The following is a 16,581-nucleotide window of genomic DNA, read 5'->3' on the forward strand; positions in this document are numbered from 1 at the left end:
AGATACACCCAGGAGTGAGATGTTTCTGGTTGATTGGATGGCTTTCCAGACTGGTATTTTTCATATTTTTAGTTTTTCTCCTCCAAAAGATTTTACCAAGTCAGTTTTCCAGAAAGCATGGCTTCAGAATGTTTTAACAGGCAGAGTGGAGAATGTGCTTGTATGCCCTGGGAGACTGGGCAGTGAGAGTTGGAAGATAACGAAAGATAATGTTCACTTAAAAGGCCAAGAGTTGTGCAAAACACAGGGCTCTTACATGCACCAGCATACGTCCTCCTGGCCTGGATGTGCAGCCTCAGAATCAAGCAAGCACTTGACCCACTCGCGGTACACCAGTGGGGGTGGGAGTGGCTTTTCGGGTGCTGGAACCGGAGGATCCTCCATCGCAATGGTGCAGGGTAAGTGAGAAAAGACAGAGACTCCTGGACTTTCATATTTCAGTGCTTCGTGTGTACTTTTATGAGAACTAGCTCCAAGCCACTTTCCGGCTCACACGTCTGCACTGTTTGGCGCTGTGAGGTTAACTCTTTTCAGAGACTGAACAAATGTAATACCAGCGAAAGAAACCAAGTTACCGGGTCCCCTTAAGGCACTCGAAGAGCATTTCTCATATCCTTGCTCTTTCCTCCAAACCCTAACGTACACCAAAGTGTGTGTGTGTGTGTGTGTGTGTGTGTGTGTGTGTGTGTGTGTGTGTGTGTGTGTGATTCCTCCTCTGCTTGCAAAAGCCTGAGCAGCTCCCCAAATTCGCTGCTATAAAGCCCAGAGAGGCCTGTTAGGGCACCCGCACTCCGAGAGCTGCGGGCTCGGAGGCGGGAGCAGGGCGGGCCGGAGCGCTGGGACCGCCCGGGCGCCGGGCGCAGCCAACGAGCAGGCGGGAAGGGCGGGGAGGGCGGGCCGGCCCCGGCGGAGCGGCGCGGGCTGTCACAGGCACCCGGCGCGCGCTGCAGGTGGCAACTTGGAGGTGCCAGGGAAACCGCTACGGGAGGATCCCGGGTCTGTCGGCCCCTTTCAGCCTCCGGGAGCCCTTTCCCGCCACCGAGCCCGAGACTGGACCCGGGAGAATCCGAAGAGAAAAGCCGCTGCGCAGGTACCTGTGAGCAGCCCTGCCTCTCGCTGCCCTTGCGCTACTTTTTTTCTTCGAGGAAGGTAGTACCTGGGGCCTGCGAAGACGCGCCCGGAGGCTAGGGTGGAAGTCTCCGGCGACTCAGGTGAGCACCTTTCCTGTCCATTGCCCCTCCTCTCTTCGCAGCCCGGCGCAGGCGAGGACGCCGGCTCGCCCAGTGGGCAGGGGCCGGGGCGCGGGCGCCTGCCCTTGGTTCGAGGTCGATTAGGGAAAAGGAGAGGAAGGGGCGAGGCTGACCCGCTGGGGACTGCCTACTGGGACCCGCCGGGAATCGCACCCTGGGAGGGCACCCTGAGGTGAGAGACCCGCAGCAGGAGCTTTAAGGTGGCCGGAGGGCTTGCACCTGGTTTAAGCGGGCGGGATCGCCCGGAGCGGGAGCCGCTGGGGGAGCCGGGCGCAGCGCCTCTGCCAACCCCCTAGTGAGCGCGCCTAGCAGGCGAGCGCACGAATCTTCAGTCCCTGCGATCCCCAGGCGCCGGAGGACGTCATCCCTCTTCGCTTCGGCAACTCCTCCTCCGTCCCTCCGGCGTCACCCCCACCCCCACCCCCCTCGCCCCGCGCCCGCGGCTCAGGCGGTTCGGAGACTCCGTGCCTTTGCCAGCGCGCGCAGTGGCGGCTGCTGTCACTCCCCTCCCTGCCCTCGGCAACGCTGGAGCGCCCGGGTCCGGCTCCCACCCCGGCCGCCTAGTTGTGCACTGGAGGCAGTGGTGCTGCCCAGTTCTCTGGCTGAGAACGGAGGTGAGCGCGGGCTCGCTGTCTAGTGCTCCTCCAGCCATCTTCGCCCACTGCAGTTTGAACCCCTCGTCCAATGAGCGGAATCTCAGAAGCCGAACGTTGCTGGCTCTGGGAAACTGGGAGGCCTCCTAGGATGTGGGAGCCTTGAGAAGAGGAGAGAGCCTCCCCCTCCGTCTGGGCGTTTCAGCTCCAGTCTTAAAGTGAACAGTGGCTCTCTGACCTCCGCGTCCCGCTCGCGGCGTGGGGGGTGGGGAGTGAATGTGGTCCTGGTAGCAGATTGTGTGTGTGTGTGTGTGTGTGTGTGTGTGTGTGTGTGTGTGTGTGAGATCCTCCGCGAGGCAGAGGCGCAGCATCCCGCTCCCCCAGCCGAGCCGGGCCGAGCCGAAGGGTCCCCCGGCTTTCACCGCGAGGGGCGCGCAGCTGCATCCCAGCAACTCAGCGCCTCTGGCTCCTCTCCTCCCGCTCCACCTACAGGCCTCCACCTAGGGGTATCCCAGGGTGAAAGTCATCTGGCCAGAGGGTGCGGGTGGGGATTCGGGGCGCTCCTGAGGCGAATGAGGCCGTGTTTCAAAATCCAAGAGAGCGCCCCTCGCCGGGCATTTCCCCTTCCCGCAGCGCGGCAGTCAGGACCTGGGGTAGAGGCTGCGGAGGCGGTTCTGCGCTCCAGGGAGAGCGTCCTGTCACTCCTAAGTCCGAGTTGGGGCCGCAAAGCATCGAACTACCTTTAGCGCGTCCTTCTCGGGCCGAGTAGCCAGGGTCGGCGGGCCCGCGGGCCAGCGGGGGGCATGCTGCTCGGGAGGTGGGGTGGTTGGGGACCAGCTGCGGGAATTCGCCTCCGAGCCGTGGGAGCCGGAGGGCCCTGGGCCGGCGTGGGAGGGTGCGTCGGGGCTGCTGCGGGCTCGCCGGCACCGAGTTCCCTGGAAGTTGAGGTCGGGGTCCGCACCGCGTGGTGACAGCCCTCCGGCGGCTGCGGATTCGGCGCAGCAGCCACGCGGCGCGTCCCGCCGCCCCCTAGCCCGCCCGCCGCAGCTTTCGCTTTTTGTTAAGCAGAAGTGAAGCCCCTGCGCCAGGAAAGACTGGGGTGCTGGCGACTGGATCCTCTGCGGAGCGAGGGGCGTGTCCAAAAGGCGAGCAAAGAAAACGCACCCGCATCCGGGTGGCGCAGTGAAGATAGGGCGGCTGTGAGCGCCAACAATCCCGAGACGGAGTTCGGCTGACCCACTCGGAGGTCCAGCTCCGGCCCTGGGTGCCGCGGACCAGGCGTTAGAGCCCTCACCACCCCCACCCCAGGCTCATCGACAACTCCTAATGCCCTCCGAAGTGCATTGGATTAAGACTGGGCCAGGAGAGGGCTGGAATCCATGAAATGAATGAAAGTAGAAAGGACTGTAAATCCCGAATCTAATTCTGGTTTAAATCTAAATTCCATTTGATTAGAAACAGACGAATCTGGTAGAGCGGCGTCTGGGTGGTGGCTCCTATATTGCATTTCTCCTAATGACAGTTCCTGAAGCGCCCTGTAAGGTTTTCCCTTCCCAAGCTGGAATTGTGTGGCATATGGAGGAGGGGGGGAGAGGGAGGAGGGAGGGTCCTTACTTATATGTGTACATTTAATTTACAGCAGGAAAGGAGTCAAGTTCAGGTTGGTTTTGAAATGATCTTTCAGGCCTTCTTCCCCTTTCCTTGTCTGCCATAGGCATTTCCCAGCTGGATCAATTCCCATTCAGACTCAAGTGTCACCAAGGGGTTAAAGATCCTCTCCTGTAACATTAGTTTCCAAAGAGGACTTTAAAGTAGGCTTCTTAGACTATGTAGTGACTTCAGGAAAGCATTCTCTGCTCTGAGAAGCAGAGGTATAGACCTCTGATTATTACCTCTCAATCCCTTAGTTAAGGCTTAGTAGATATCCTTATTAGAATGTAAGTTATTGAGGGCAGACTGTCTTTCTCATCCTCTTATCCCCAGGGTCTGGTATATAGTAGGTGTTAAACAAACAAGTATAGGCTGGGGCTTATAATTAAAAACATTGGCCTGAAAAGGCATTTAATAATTTCTAGGATCAATCATTATTTAAATCAGAATAGTAAATTAACTATAATGGTCATTTTGAGGAGTAATGTGCACTGTGTAGTTACATGTATTTTTAGACTATTTGGGATTGGTGAAATCACCTTAAATAATAATATACTTAAGCGATTGGGAAATTTAGAAATAACAGAATGACAGTTGCATGGTCGAAGTCCCTCTATAACAGCCTCTGATTAAATATATCTAGAAACAGAGAGGTCACTACTTTTACAAGTATTCTATGCATTTTATATAAATCATTCAAATGTTAGGAACACAGGGGGAAACATGACATGGCCTCTGCCCACCCATTCTAGTTGGCGAGCCAAAATGGAAACATGGTTTTGATGCTACTGTACAGAAACGTGAAACCTTAAGGGATCTCAGCAAAGTGATCCCACACTTTGAGTGGCAGCAGCAAGGGAGACTTCACTATGGATGGGTCCCGTGGTTTGGATGGCAAGGAGATGATTAATCAAAAGCTTGTCAGGGCACTTGGCTGTGAATAGTTCACTAAAAAGATCCAGGGAGCCTGATGAGTCACAGTTCACTCTGGGCCACTTCCTCATCTGTAAGGAGAATAATAACTTTCACCTGCTACACTGTGAGGACTCATTTGTGATTCCGTTACAGAGGCACTGGGAAGTGTGAGACCTAGCACATGGCACATAGAATTTGCCGATTCAGAACCAGTTAACCAAGAATAGCAAGATACACAATTAATTAGAAAAGAGGAATTTCTGTGGAGAGCTGCTGAAGAGGCTATAGACATTTTAAAAGGCTAGACATGTTGAACCATGCCCTTCTCAGTAAAGATGGAGAAATATAAATAGCTGGTAGAAAGTTTATGATTTGTGGTATTGCCAGGGAATCAATGAAACTGCAATATAGGAATCAAAGTAGCCACCGAATTGCTGAGAAGAAAATGCTCTATTTTGTTTTCATGCTAGTTGAGCACATGTGGCTTTTGTCTGGGAGTATTTGGTGTCATGATGAAATGGCCTGTAAAAATAGCAGGTCTGATAGATAGATGTCCAGCATGTGTTCTGAAGTGCTGTAGGTCACACAGCCCAAAGCTAATACAAGTGATCAGATCCTTGTGGGACTGTGGACATTCTGTAAGGCATGGGAGCTAAAAGTACACTGCCCTGGAATCCTCTATAATGAAAGAGTGAGCAGCTAGCTAGGTTAAAAGCAATGATGAGACATGGAATGACACTGAGTGTAATTGGGGCCGATTAGAAAATACTTCAGTCAAGTAGAATGAATGGAGATTAGAACTGGAGAAAAAAGATGAGTGGGTAAAGGAATGCATGGTAATACTTAACATCGAGACTCTGAACTAAGAGGCAGGAGAGAGCTATCCTTTCTTAGAGTGGTGGAAAAACAAGGACATAAATCAGAACTCAGCCATCTCACCGCTGACTCCAGCACGTTAGGTAATGGCTCTGAGCCACAGGGTCCCCATCAGTAAAACAGGGATAAGAAGGCTCCCTGAGGAGGAGTCAATAACATGTGAAACACCTAGCTGCCCTGGCAACAAGCCTCTGGTTTTCTATAATCAGGAGTGTAGGTTGCCTGGATGAATTATTATACCATCTTTATCATCAGCCTCCATTAGAAATCTAGTCTCACATTTCCAACTGCTAAGTAGGTATTTTTACCCAGCTGTTCCAGTCACCTCAGACTGAGTATGTCTACTAATGTCTTTCATCAATTTCCTGCTCTCTTCCCTTACCCAGTACAGAATGTCCTGAGTCCCCCGGCGGGAACCCTGGTCTCCATTTTTTATGTCATCTTCTCACATTGCTCTCCTGCAGTCACACACCGCAGAAGTGTCAGCAGTCAAGTTGTGGTGACTCCCATTGTCACCTCCTTTCTATCTCATTGCTACCAGTCCTACCTCAGGCTCTGTCCCACCCTTCTCAGACCATGTAGTAATCATCCTAGCCCACTCTCATCCCACCCCCTCCCCTCACTTCGGCACCCAGTTCAATCGTTTTTACAGAACAGCTTCGATTATATCACTCCTGGCTCTAAACCTCAAGTCTCTCCTATTTCATAAAGGATAAGGTCTAAATCCTTTAGATTTGTATTCAAAACCCTACCCTCTATCTTCACCTCCAGGGTTGTTTCCCACTGGCTCCAACAGGAAACGCACTTCACCTGTCAGCATTTCTGAGGCATACCTTAGGTTTTATCTCTATGTTCTTTGCTCATCCATTTCTTCACCCGAATTGCCCCTCCTCATCCTATCTTCATCTTGAAATTCTACCAGTTTCTCAAAGGCCTTATGAAGCTTTTCTGGGTAATCGTTAGAAGGTCTCTGTCCTTCCTCTTTCCTTAAACAGCTCTACTTTCTGCTCTCACAGGGCACGTACCTTGTCTTTATTCTTTATACTATTGATTGAGAAGTTATTCATTTTTGTAGTCTCCATTAAGTGGTGCCCGGAGTGGGAGCTCAATAACTCTTCACTGAGTGAATGTGATTGTGTAGGGATGCCTGAGAAGGGCGATGACAGAAGGAGAAAGATCTTACAACCCAAGTCATGCCAATATGAGAGAGTTGTCAGCCCTTGATTGCATCTTTACAGGCAAAGTGGAAAAGAAGCAATTATCTGGAAACTTTTACAAACCACCTCTACCTCATTTTGGTCTAATTACATGAATAATTGAAGCTTTGGCAGTTGAAAGAATCTGTATAATTATTAACATTCTTCATTGTAGAAATGAGCTTATAGTCATGTGAGCTGGACAGAGCTTTCAAAAACAGACTAGCATGTGGAGAGCCAAGCTGATAGTGATTGAGCTGAAAGAGAAAAGAGAGATGCTGGGCACGATGCCCATTACATGCTATATGCATTCAGAAATATGTACGAGAATTAGTGGTTTGGAGCTGATACATTTGTTTGATCTAGAATCTCTTTTAGGAAGCTTTTCATCTGATTCCTCTAAGAGCTCCGTGATTTACAAAATGCAATCATGCATGTGTTAATTAGCATGGGTGGTTGTTCAAATGTTTCTGATCCAGAAGAATGAAAAGACTAGGCCATTCCTCGTGTATACGTGATATGTTTGAAGACAGGTGGAGAAACAAATTGTTATAAAGAGCTTGCCAGCTTCATATTCCAAGAACAGAAATGCTTCCAAACAGTAATAAAACATGAGAGGACAAACCCATCCTCATCAAATGGTTACACACAGCCCATTGCACATGAGGAATGAACAAGTTGGAAACAAAACAGGGCATCACCGTGTACTAAAGACTGGAAGAGTTAAGAATTAGATACTTTATTAGAATGTTAGAATCATATACTCACACCTTTTCTGGAATATGAGAAATTGCATGGATCTAAGTGATCAAAATCTGTCGTGTCCATGTTTTCTAGATTTTTGACACATGGTGTTTATAAAACTTACGTAAATATGTCTCAAACTGGAAAGATGCTGGTCATCCACTATGTGAAAACATCTGGCCACACATGTGTGATTCCTGTCAGGACCTTGTTCCAAACCCAGTTCATCTGACAGCTTACTTAGCCACTGTCAGCCACAGCTTCTTCAGGGACAAATAGAAACAATAGTATTTTCTACATCACACAGAGGATGAAAAAACACTAAATGACATCATAAAGTGATACACTCATGATATTTTCACTATTTTCCTGATAGTTTAAAAAAAATCAGCATTATGCCATACAAATCTCTCCTTCTTTGTAACCCCTTCAATGTTAATGTGCTGCATGAAAGATTCACCAGAATTAATTCAAATACAATCAAATGTTTCATCAGAGACTCAGCTTCACCTTTAAATAGAATTTTTTTTTCCCCAACAGCCTCAAAATTCTGCAGAGCTAAATCATCAAAGCAGGAGTCCGTGGAGGGCAAAGATTATTTGGACAAGCTAGAGAGGTCTGATGATTTAAAACAGATTAAGATACATTTGCATTCCACCTGAAATAGTTGGTGTTGTTTTTAATGGTGAATGCCCTTTTTAGTTTGCATTATGAATAAGAAAGTATCTGTTCAAACTGAGAATATTTAAAAACAGATACCCTGCAAGCCCTAAAAAGCAGAATAAACATGATGATAAAATACAAAATGAGCCAGATAGCCTTGCTAGTATGTGCAGGACACACATGCTGGCATGGGGACGTTTAAAAGGTGCCACCGTTGTCTGTCTTCCTCTGCTTTGTAGTGTTGTACTTTCATGCCACTTCCTCAAACATACTTTCATCATGGTCTTAAGAATGACTTTCAGTATGGCTCTTTAAATATTGTTTAAATGATATGTCACTTTTGGAAAACGTTCTCTCTACTTCACTACCTTCCACTCTCTTAGGAACTAAGCTGCTGTCCCCCACCCAGACACACATATCACCCATATGCATAATCAGTGTTAGTCTGGATTCCCTTGGAAACACACCTTGAGATAAGGATTTGACAAATAGGACATAAGCGACACACTCACCTAAGCGGCACCCCAGTACCAGTAGGTTCTAGTTGAATGTCTGGGGACAAATCACCCTGTTTCCTGAGTCTTAGTTTCTTTTTCTGCAAAACTAGTTTCATAATACCTCCCTAAGAGAGTTGTGAGAACTAGAAATAATACTTATAAAATAACTGGCACATAGTGCTCAAACCAGTGCACCCATTTGTTTGACATGTGACGTATATTTTATTAACATTTAATTCAGTGTGAAATTCATATTTAGCAAATCAACTTCTACTTTTTCGATCTTTATGTTTCAAACTTTCTGTCCTGCCTACATTTATTTTTAATCATTAAAAAATAAACTTTAATCCTGAATATACTTAAATGTAACTTTCTCTTTGCCACTTTTAAAATAATATCCAAATCCAAATGCAATTAAAAAGACAGACCTGATAACCCTACTGCAAAATGTTTCTGCCTTTCAAAATAGAATAGAAATTATTATTTTGTTGGTCTGCCCCCTCTATATCTGCATCTTTCATGTTGGAAAAATAATGAGTATCATAGACATCTATTTCTGTCTGCACTAAAATAACCTGTGACAAATTCATTTAGATTGCTTGATCTTGCTGGGTCTACATTGATCACTTAATTACCAAGATAATTAGGTAAAACTGCTACACTACTTTTTTTTTTTTTTTCCAAATGGACAGATCTGTTGTGGTGTTTGTTTGTTTTTTTTTTTAAAGGACTTCAGTTTATAGTGGTTACAAGGGCAACCCATGTTTCCCAGGCCAAAGAGCTTAGTACCTGTAATACAACTGTATTTCTTTGACTTTCAGCAATGGTGATCCTAACCATACTCAGATTCCACAGGCACCAATGGATGCGGTTAAACCCACTGTGGTCCAAGCCAAGTGTCACTCCAAGTCTGTTATGGCTTCCATGTTTTCATATATAATGCCTGGTGAATAATAAATGCTTGAGCATTTTACCCAACTTGTAAACTTAGAAAATTTTGGAATTTATAAATATACAAAAGGGAACTATGAAAGGATTGCATGCAGAAGAGTAACACAGAAGGTTCGATGTGGAAAGATTACTCTGGCTATGGGTGGAGAAAGTTTGATGGCATAAGAGGATGGGCAGTTAGATGGGTAGGCAGGAAGCTTTGGCACCTAGCACAGAATCCCACACTGACATTGGACCAAAGGTCCCTTGATTCTCTTCTCCCTTGACCTGGGTTCTTTCCTAGGAGACTCCTTATTTTTTTCTCTTTGTGGTTGATATTGGAATAACAAAAGCTAAAAATGTAGAGATCTTATTTTTAAGAGGCTGGATCACTTAGATACTTTCACAAAATTTATGAAGTCTGGGGAAGATTATCATGTTACAAAATCATCTACGTTTTACCTCTAAAGGATGAGCAATTTATGCTATTCTTAGCTATTTGATTCCTTTGAAAAATATATTGAAGTTCAAAATGAATTAGGTAATGCAACAATGAGTAATGCTGCTTAAGTGTACATGTAACCCACTTGTCAAACCTTTTCACTGAGTGTTTTGTTTTATGCCTCATACTTTTAATATAGGTTTACTTTTCAGCTTACTTCATGTAGTACTTTGTCTTCAGTGTAGCTTTTTTCTCCCTATGAAATGGTTAGAAGATATCTAAAAGTGTTTCAGGAAAAAGAAGCAGAGATGTAATTTTCCAGATTGTGGGTTCATCACCACTTAATTTCCCTGGATGACAGTTTATTTGTCTTTATGATAGAGTTACAGCTGCTTCAGCTTTCAAAGCTACAATCCTAAAGCATCATCATAAATGAAAAAAACTTTAAACCTATAACAGCATAAACTTCATGATAGTTTCTATAGATCAGTGTTACTGAAACATAATTTTGCCATGAGAAAATAAAAATATAACTTTGCACAGGGTCTGTTATAAAAGTACTAAATAATAACAACAGTAACATTATGATGATGATAAGTAGCACAGCTCATATAGTTTTGTTCTCTGGATAATTGATCACATTAACCTGATAACAGTTTATTGTTTTTCTGAATTGGTTTAACACTTTCACTGTTTAACCATGTTAACTGGAATTTCATTTTACTTTTGTCTCCTTTCACCTTTCTGCATAGATTTGGGTTATTTCAAAGATATTCTGGGTAATCTTTACAAAACGTAGTAAAATGATTTATCTATGTGGTTCCCATTAAAATCTATTGAAATGATAGATGCTGGCTAAAGCACAGCGCTTTCTCCTGACCTCCACTTGGCACAAGGAAAGGGAGTTGCTGGTTATATCTGACTAGCTGTTAGTCTAGTGCAAGATGCAAGATCAGTAGGCAGGGCTGGATGTAGCTTTAACTGTGAGCCACTTACATGATGCTTCAAAGAACAGCTGGACTGAACCGCCAGAGCTTTCTAAGGCAATGTAGTTACTGTACTGCCTGGTAATGAGCTGATTTGGGTAAAAGTGTCTGACCCATAAAATCATTGCTCGAGCCAAAAATATAACTTTAGCAAGTCTGAGGATAAGAGTTGAGAATAGAAAAAAAATTTCAAAGAAAAAAAAGGGGGAAGAACCATTTCTTCGCCTTACACTTTGCTGTGCTGGGTGTGGGTGGAAGTGACTGCTGCACACCATGGACTCCATAGAGCAAATTGCATTGTGGTCCCAGAAAATTAATCAAAGTCAATTTCACCTGTTCTTCCTCTTTTTCTGCCCATTGCCCCTGAACATCAGCCTAGCCTCCTACCCCTACCGAAAACAACCTCTCTTAATAGCCAAGAGCCATATTTTTGTAATGCTGTGTTTTTACATGTAGCACATAGTAGGTGTTCAATAAATACAAATAATTATAGCTAAATAGTAGATAAAAATAATTATGCCTTGATTTAGCATTCTGAACTAGGATAGAAATCAGAGTGCATCTGTTCATGTATTTTCAAAAACGTTTAAGTGGCTGAGTTAACCAGAGTAACATTTTAAAGATCTCTATTGAAGCTCTCCCTCTAACTTCAGCAAGCATCGATGATCCCTTTAACGCCAAACAGTCGGAGTGCCCTGAGCACGTGCATTCTACCAGAGCTGAAAACACGGAGTTCTGTTCCAAAGGCTTCCTCTTCTTGCTGGTTGGGTGGTTTTGTTGTTGCAGAGACAAGCTGAATGCATTTGTATGAGGTTGCTTGCTAGCGATTTATGGCGTAGTTCTTACCCACTTTCTGTTGACTCTTCTCTGCTCACAAAGAGACATACTGAATTAAGGAATTTGCTTTCCGGCATTCACCTACTAAAGTAGCAGTTTGCACATGAGGTGAGAGTCAGCATCTAAGATGCGGGCAAGACAAGGTCGATGACCTCTGAGTGGTTTGAAGCCCTTTCTTTTCCAGCTGCATCCACAAGGAGGAGAAACGTGGTTGCAGTGGTGTCCCCTGCCCTTTAGGGCCACATTGAGCGATGCTGACATGGTCTTCCTCTCTTTTTGGGCCCTTGGTTTTTAAAAAACTTTTTATATCTCTCCCAAAAGGAATGCCTACTAGTACATACCTCATACTGGGAGGTTTTGGCATTTCTTTTCCGAGTTATTTTTTTCAAAGCAGAAGATAAGCAGCGGATCAAAGAGTAGTTTAATAGATGCTGTGCATTTTGTTTTTAAGAGCATGGAAATACTCCTTTTCTTCAGCCACTGGTTCTTTTGCCCCAAGGATGAAAAGATTACAGTGATAAAAGGCAGAGACCTACTTTCTGAATATAGGCATTCCCCATGTTACCGATGAGTCATTTTTCCAAAAGTGCGTTTGTCAGTGGTTGTTGGGAATTTTGGGTTCTTTGCCATGGAAGAATCTGTTAAAAATTATGGTTAGGTTTCCAGGCTAGTCCAGCAACTATATTCAATCTATATTATAAAAACAAATTCATAACTATTACTAACTATTATAGTTGTGAGACTCGAGAACAGGAAGCCACATGGATAGGCTAAGGTACAAATCTTTGGATGAGTATATAGTGCTTTGTACTTCCTTCCTGAGTCCCTCATCTGTCTTGCCCTGCATATTTCTCTGGGTGCTAGTGTCCACAGGCTATGCTAAGTCATACTTTTATGCTTATAATTAGACTTTCTGACTTCCCAAAATGTATTCCTTGCTCTAAACTTATTATCTTCTCTCAGATAAAGTCACCATTTTCTTAATTTTGCTCATCTAACTTGGTAATAGTAGAAAGCAATCTGATTGAATTAATTGTATTTTTGGTGCAAAGGATTAATAACCCCAAATCCTTTCATGCTGTTTGCATTGAAAGTAAACTATCTTGTAACTCAGATCAAATGCAGGTTGTTGTATGTACTTCCGTTTTATTTTCATTTAACATTTTTACAAGTAATTGTACTGATATAGGCCATAGGAATAAAAGTGTAAAAAAATAATGATGCATATCATCATACAGGGAAACAGTATTTAACACCAATAAACACGATATAAAGGGTCATAATAATGAATTTCAAAAGAGGATTTTATGAAACATCAAATCTTACACATTACTGGAGAGAGGCAGGCAAATTGATAACAATATTAAAAAAAAATTATGCATTATCATCTAAAGATTGCACATTGTCCATCATAGTAATTCTGCATATAATTATATATTGAGAAACTGTCACACATATGCACCAAGAAATGTTCAAAAATATCCAAAATAGCAAGAAATTGGAAACAACACAAATATCTATGGACAGGAGAATGGATAAATTATGACATATTCACAAAGTAAGATAATACAGCCACAAAAATGAATCAATGATAGCTTTAAACCAATTACATGGATGAATCTTAATATTGTTGATCAAAAAAGAAAGTTCCGGAAGATTGAATGATGTAATACCATTTTCATAAGGCTAAAAACCATGCAAAACTTTTAAGGAATACCTATGTGGTGGACTGAATGGCAGGTACAACAATATCGGCAATATTTTCATTGTCAGGTGATAGGTTTACAAGTGTTCAATTTATGACTCTGCTTCCCAGCTTACACATGCACCTTTATATGTATGAAATTATTGCATACTAAAAACATGTTATGCACATTTTTAAGTGATCATCTCAGTTTTGAGGAAACACGAAAGAGGGAACAGTTAGTTCTGACTGGGATGGCTTACCCTGGGTTCTCCTAGACTTGAAGGAAAAGTAGGGCTTTGGAGGTCAGACCGATGTTGAATGATGGAAAGTGGAGAGGGAGAGAGGGGGGAAAAAAGAGGGAGAGGATAGTGGGCTTGAGACAGAGTCACTTGGGTGGGCTGGGTGGGAGCTGAAGATGTAAAGCTTAAGTGGGAGAGGTGAGGGAAGGCATGTGTCATAGTATTTCTATGCCAGGCAACCAGGAGACTGTGATGCCAATAACCCCCCTTTAGAACCCACTAGATTACCAAGAGACAACATCTGGGATAGAAAGAGAAGAAGCCACAGATGGAAGTGTGTAGGGGATGAGAGTGGGGAGGGGGCGTGGGGGGCAGGGAGGAAACCCAGGTAAAGAAAACCACTTGAAGGAGGAAGTGAGAGGAGAGGGCACAGAACTAGGACCTCCCAGGCAGAAGGGTTTTCAGCAAAGTTGTACTCAGAGGCTGGTTCTGTCTGCCAGCAATTTATTTGGCACAGGTTTGCTGTGGGAATTACAATTTCACAAGCCAATAGCATGTAGGATATTATCTCTTAATAAGCCAATAAAGAAATAACAAATGACAGATTAATCACACTATTGTTCCAGGCAAGGGGAGATAGGAAGATTAAAGTCCAAATTTAACAGAGGTGTTCCTTTTTATATGAGTGTGGCTTCTTGGGAGAGATGGCTTTTCCAACCATGAGCTGACTTCTAGCTGCCAGTGCAGAAAGACAGCCCCTGTTGGGAGAGCATGATGCCAGGGAGAGGAAGGGGCCAGTGATTCTAGACAAACCTTAAAGACGAGGGGTTTACAGATGCCACATCTTTCGAGTTACCAAGTCCAATGTCAGGGAGGGGGTTTCAACCCAGTCATCAATGGATAGAAGATTCTGCTTTTAATATATTCATGAATTACCAACATCCATCTTCACTGTAAATGCATTTCCTCTCTTGCTATTCCCCCCACCCCTCTCTCAAAATCTCTTTTTGTATGTATATACATCCGAGTTACCTGAAAGTTGAGCAGCTTTTGAATGGCCTATTGTAAGAGGAAGAAAAGGGGAAGAAAGGAGAAAAAGGGCTGCCACCTACTGAGGGGTTCTATTCATGAAGCATTCTTATCCGAGGGCTGGAGAAAGCTTTTTTTCTCCTTGACCACATCTCTGTAATAGGTAAGGCTAAGAAATAACAAGATCAAGGCACACAGGGCAGGCCAGTGACTCATCCAAGCCAAAGCAGGTTCCCCAAAGACAGACTGTCTCTGTGTAATCACAGTTCCTCTCCTTGTTCCACACCCCTCAGAAACAAACACACAAGAACAAGCACCTTTTTACAATGCTTCAATTAGATACACTGAGAAGTTTAATTCCATGACTTTTTTCCCTCCCTCAGATGTCATTAGCATTTTTAAATGATAAGCCAGGGACTTGATGTTTCATCTTCTCAGTCTTGATGGAAGGTTCTAACGCCTTATCAGTCCCTTCAGTGGTGCTGTCCCTGGAGAATGTACTTTGATAAAGTTTTTGCTGTGACTAGCCTTGTCCCCTGGCTAAATTCCATAGCCCCTCTTCACACACATTCCTGTGCTTTGACATGTCTTAGACCTGTCTTTTCTCACTGATGTTACTAACATAAAATCATTTTCTTGTTATTAAAATCATAATCACCCTTTCAATGTTACTTATTCCTGGAAACTGAAGGTGGGTGGGCAGGGAGAGATTAACCAAAGAATTTATAAGCATAACCCATAGATACAGTCAAAAGTGTGGTGAAGCCCCTGCTGGTTTGGCTCAGTGGATAGAGCATTGGAATGCGGACTGGAAGGTCCCAGGTTCGATTCCAGTCAGGGGCACATACTCGGTTGTGGGCTTGATCCCCAGTAGGGGGTATGCAGGAGGCAGCCAATCAATGATACTCTCCCATCACAGATGTTTCTATCTCTCTCTCCCTCTCCCTTCATCTCTGAAATCAATAAAAAATATATTTTTAAAAAAAGTGTGGTGAAGGCCTGGGAGGGGCCAGGGTGGAGGGGGTAAATGGGGAAAAAGGGGAGACATCTGTAATACTTTCAACAGTAAAGATAAATTAAAAAATAAAGTTACAACTCCTAAATTTTATCATCATGGTGCATGAATGTTAACTCTATCACTTCCCGCCTTTAGCTTCTGGGTGAAGAGAGAAATAGTTTTTTTTCCTAGGAGGGAGGAGAGTACAGAGGGGACTTGAGAATGAATAGTTTGCAACAGCTTCTGAGGGGAGAGGTACAAGAGAGCCCACAAGAAGAGCAGAGAGGGTTTGCCAGCACACAGGAGGGCCTCACTGAGCTTAGAAAAGGCCATTTTTACTAGGAGCTTCATTTCCTCCCACCCCACGCAGCAGCATCCCCAGAGTAAGAGCTGCATGAGCCCAGACCCTAATCTGGCTTCATTGGAATGTGGGCACCGGTATTGGGAGATAAAAGGAAGCTCATCTATAAACATTTCCCACTTCCAAATTAGCCATCAAGTTGGCCTTTAAAGGTAAACTCAGTACAGACACTGTATCTGTCCATGAAGGAGAAATTACTCTTTTTGAAAACAACCTTGAGATTCATTATAGTGTGATGGAGCTTTAGGATGGAGATTTATGAGTTCATTTTTTTTGTATAATGAATCATTATAAGGTGCAAAAGGAAGCTGGGCAATGAATGATTCTGTATAACTGTCACATACCGAGAAAGGGACCGTAACTGCAGCCTCCTGCGCGTGGGGAACAGCCTCATGTTGCTCCTAGATAAACACCAGAAACCTTCACATGGCCACAGGGTCTGCTCCTGCTTCCTGGTCTCCTGCTTCCTCTGCAGCCTCATCTTGTGTCATTTACCCTCTGGACACAGCAGTCCTCAAACATTCCAGTCTCGGGACCTCTATACATTCTTAAAAACGATTGAAGACGGCAAAGTACTTTGGTTTATGTGTTATATCTACTGATATTTAATGCATCAGAAATTACAACTGAGAATTTCTTAATGCATATTTTGGTTTACTTAAAAATAACAATAAAAGTCCATTCCATGT

At 44.2% G+C, this 16,581-nt stretch overlaps 1 protein-coding gene across 9 annotated transcripts in view; it reads left to right on the forward strand.

The window, feature by feature from the left end:
* Positions 1-872: 872 nt before the first annotated feature.
* Positions 873-16,581, forward strand: part of EPB41L3 (erythrocyte membrane protein band 4.1 like 3) — a 221,968-nt gene continuing 206,259 nt past the window's right edge. For 4 of the 9 annotated variants that reach the window (XM_080683582.1, XM_080683562.1, XM_080683583.1 and 1 more), the window contains exon 1: positions 873-1,211. The gene's annotated coding sequence lies outside the window, so the exon portion shown is untranslated. The remainder of the gene's footprint in view (positions 1,212-16,581) is intronic. The other 5 variants (XM_080683560.1, XM_080683581.1, XM_080683584.1 and 2 more) reach the window with 2 other exon arrangements.

This window comes from Plecotus auritus (assembly GCF_963455305.1).
Source record: "Plecotus auritus genome assembly, chromosome: 8".
In the NCBI taxonomy this organism is placed as follows: domain Eukaryota; kingdom Metazoa; phylum Chordata; class Mammalia; order Chiroptera; family Vespertilionidae; genus Plecotus; species Plecotus auritus.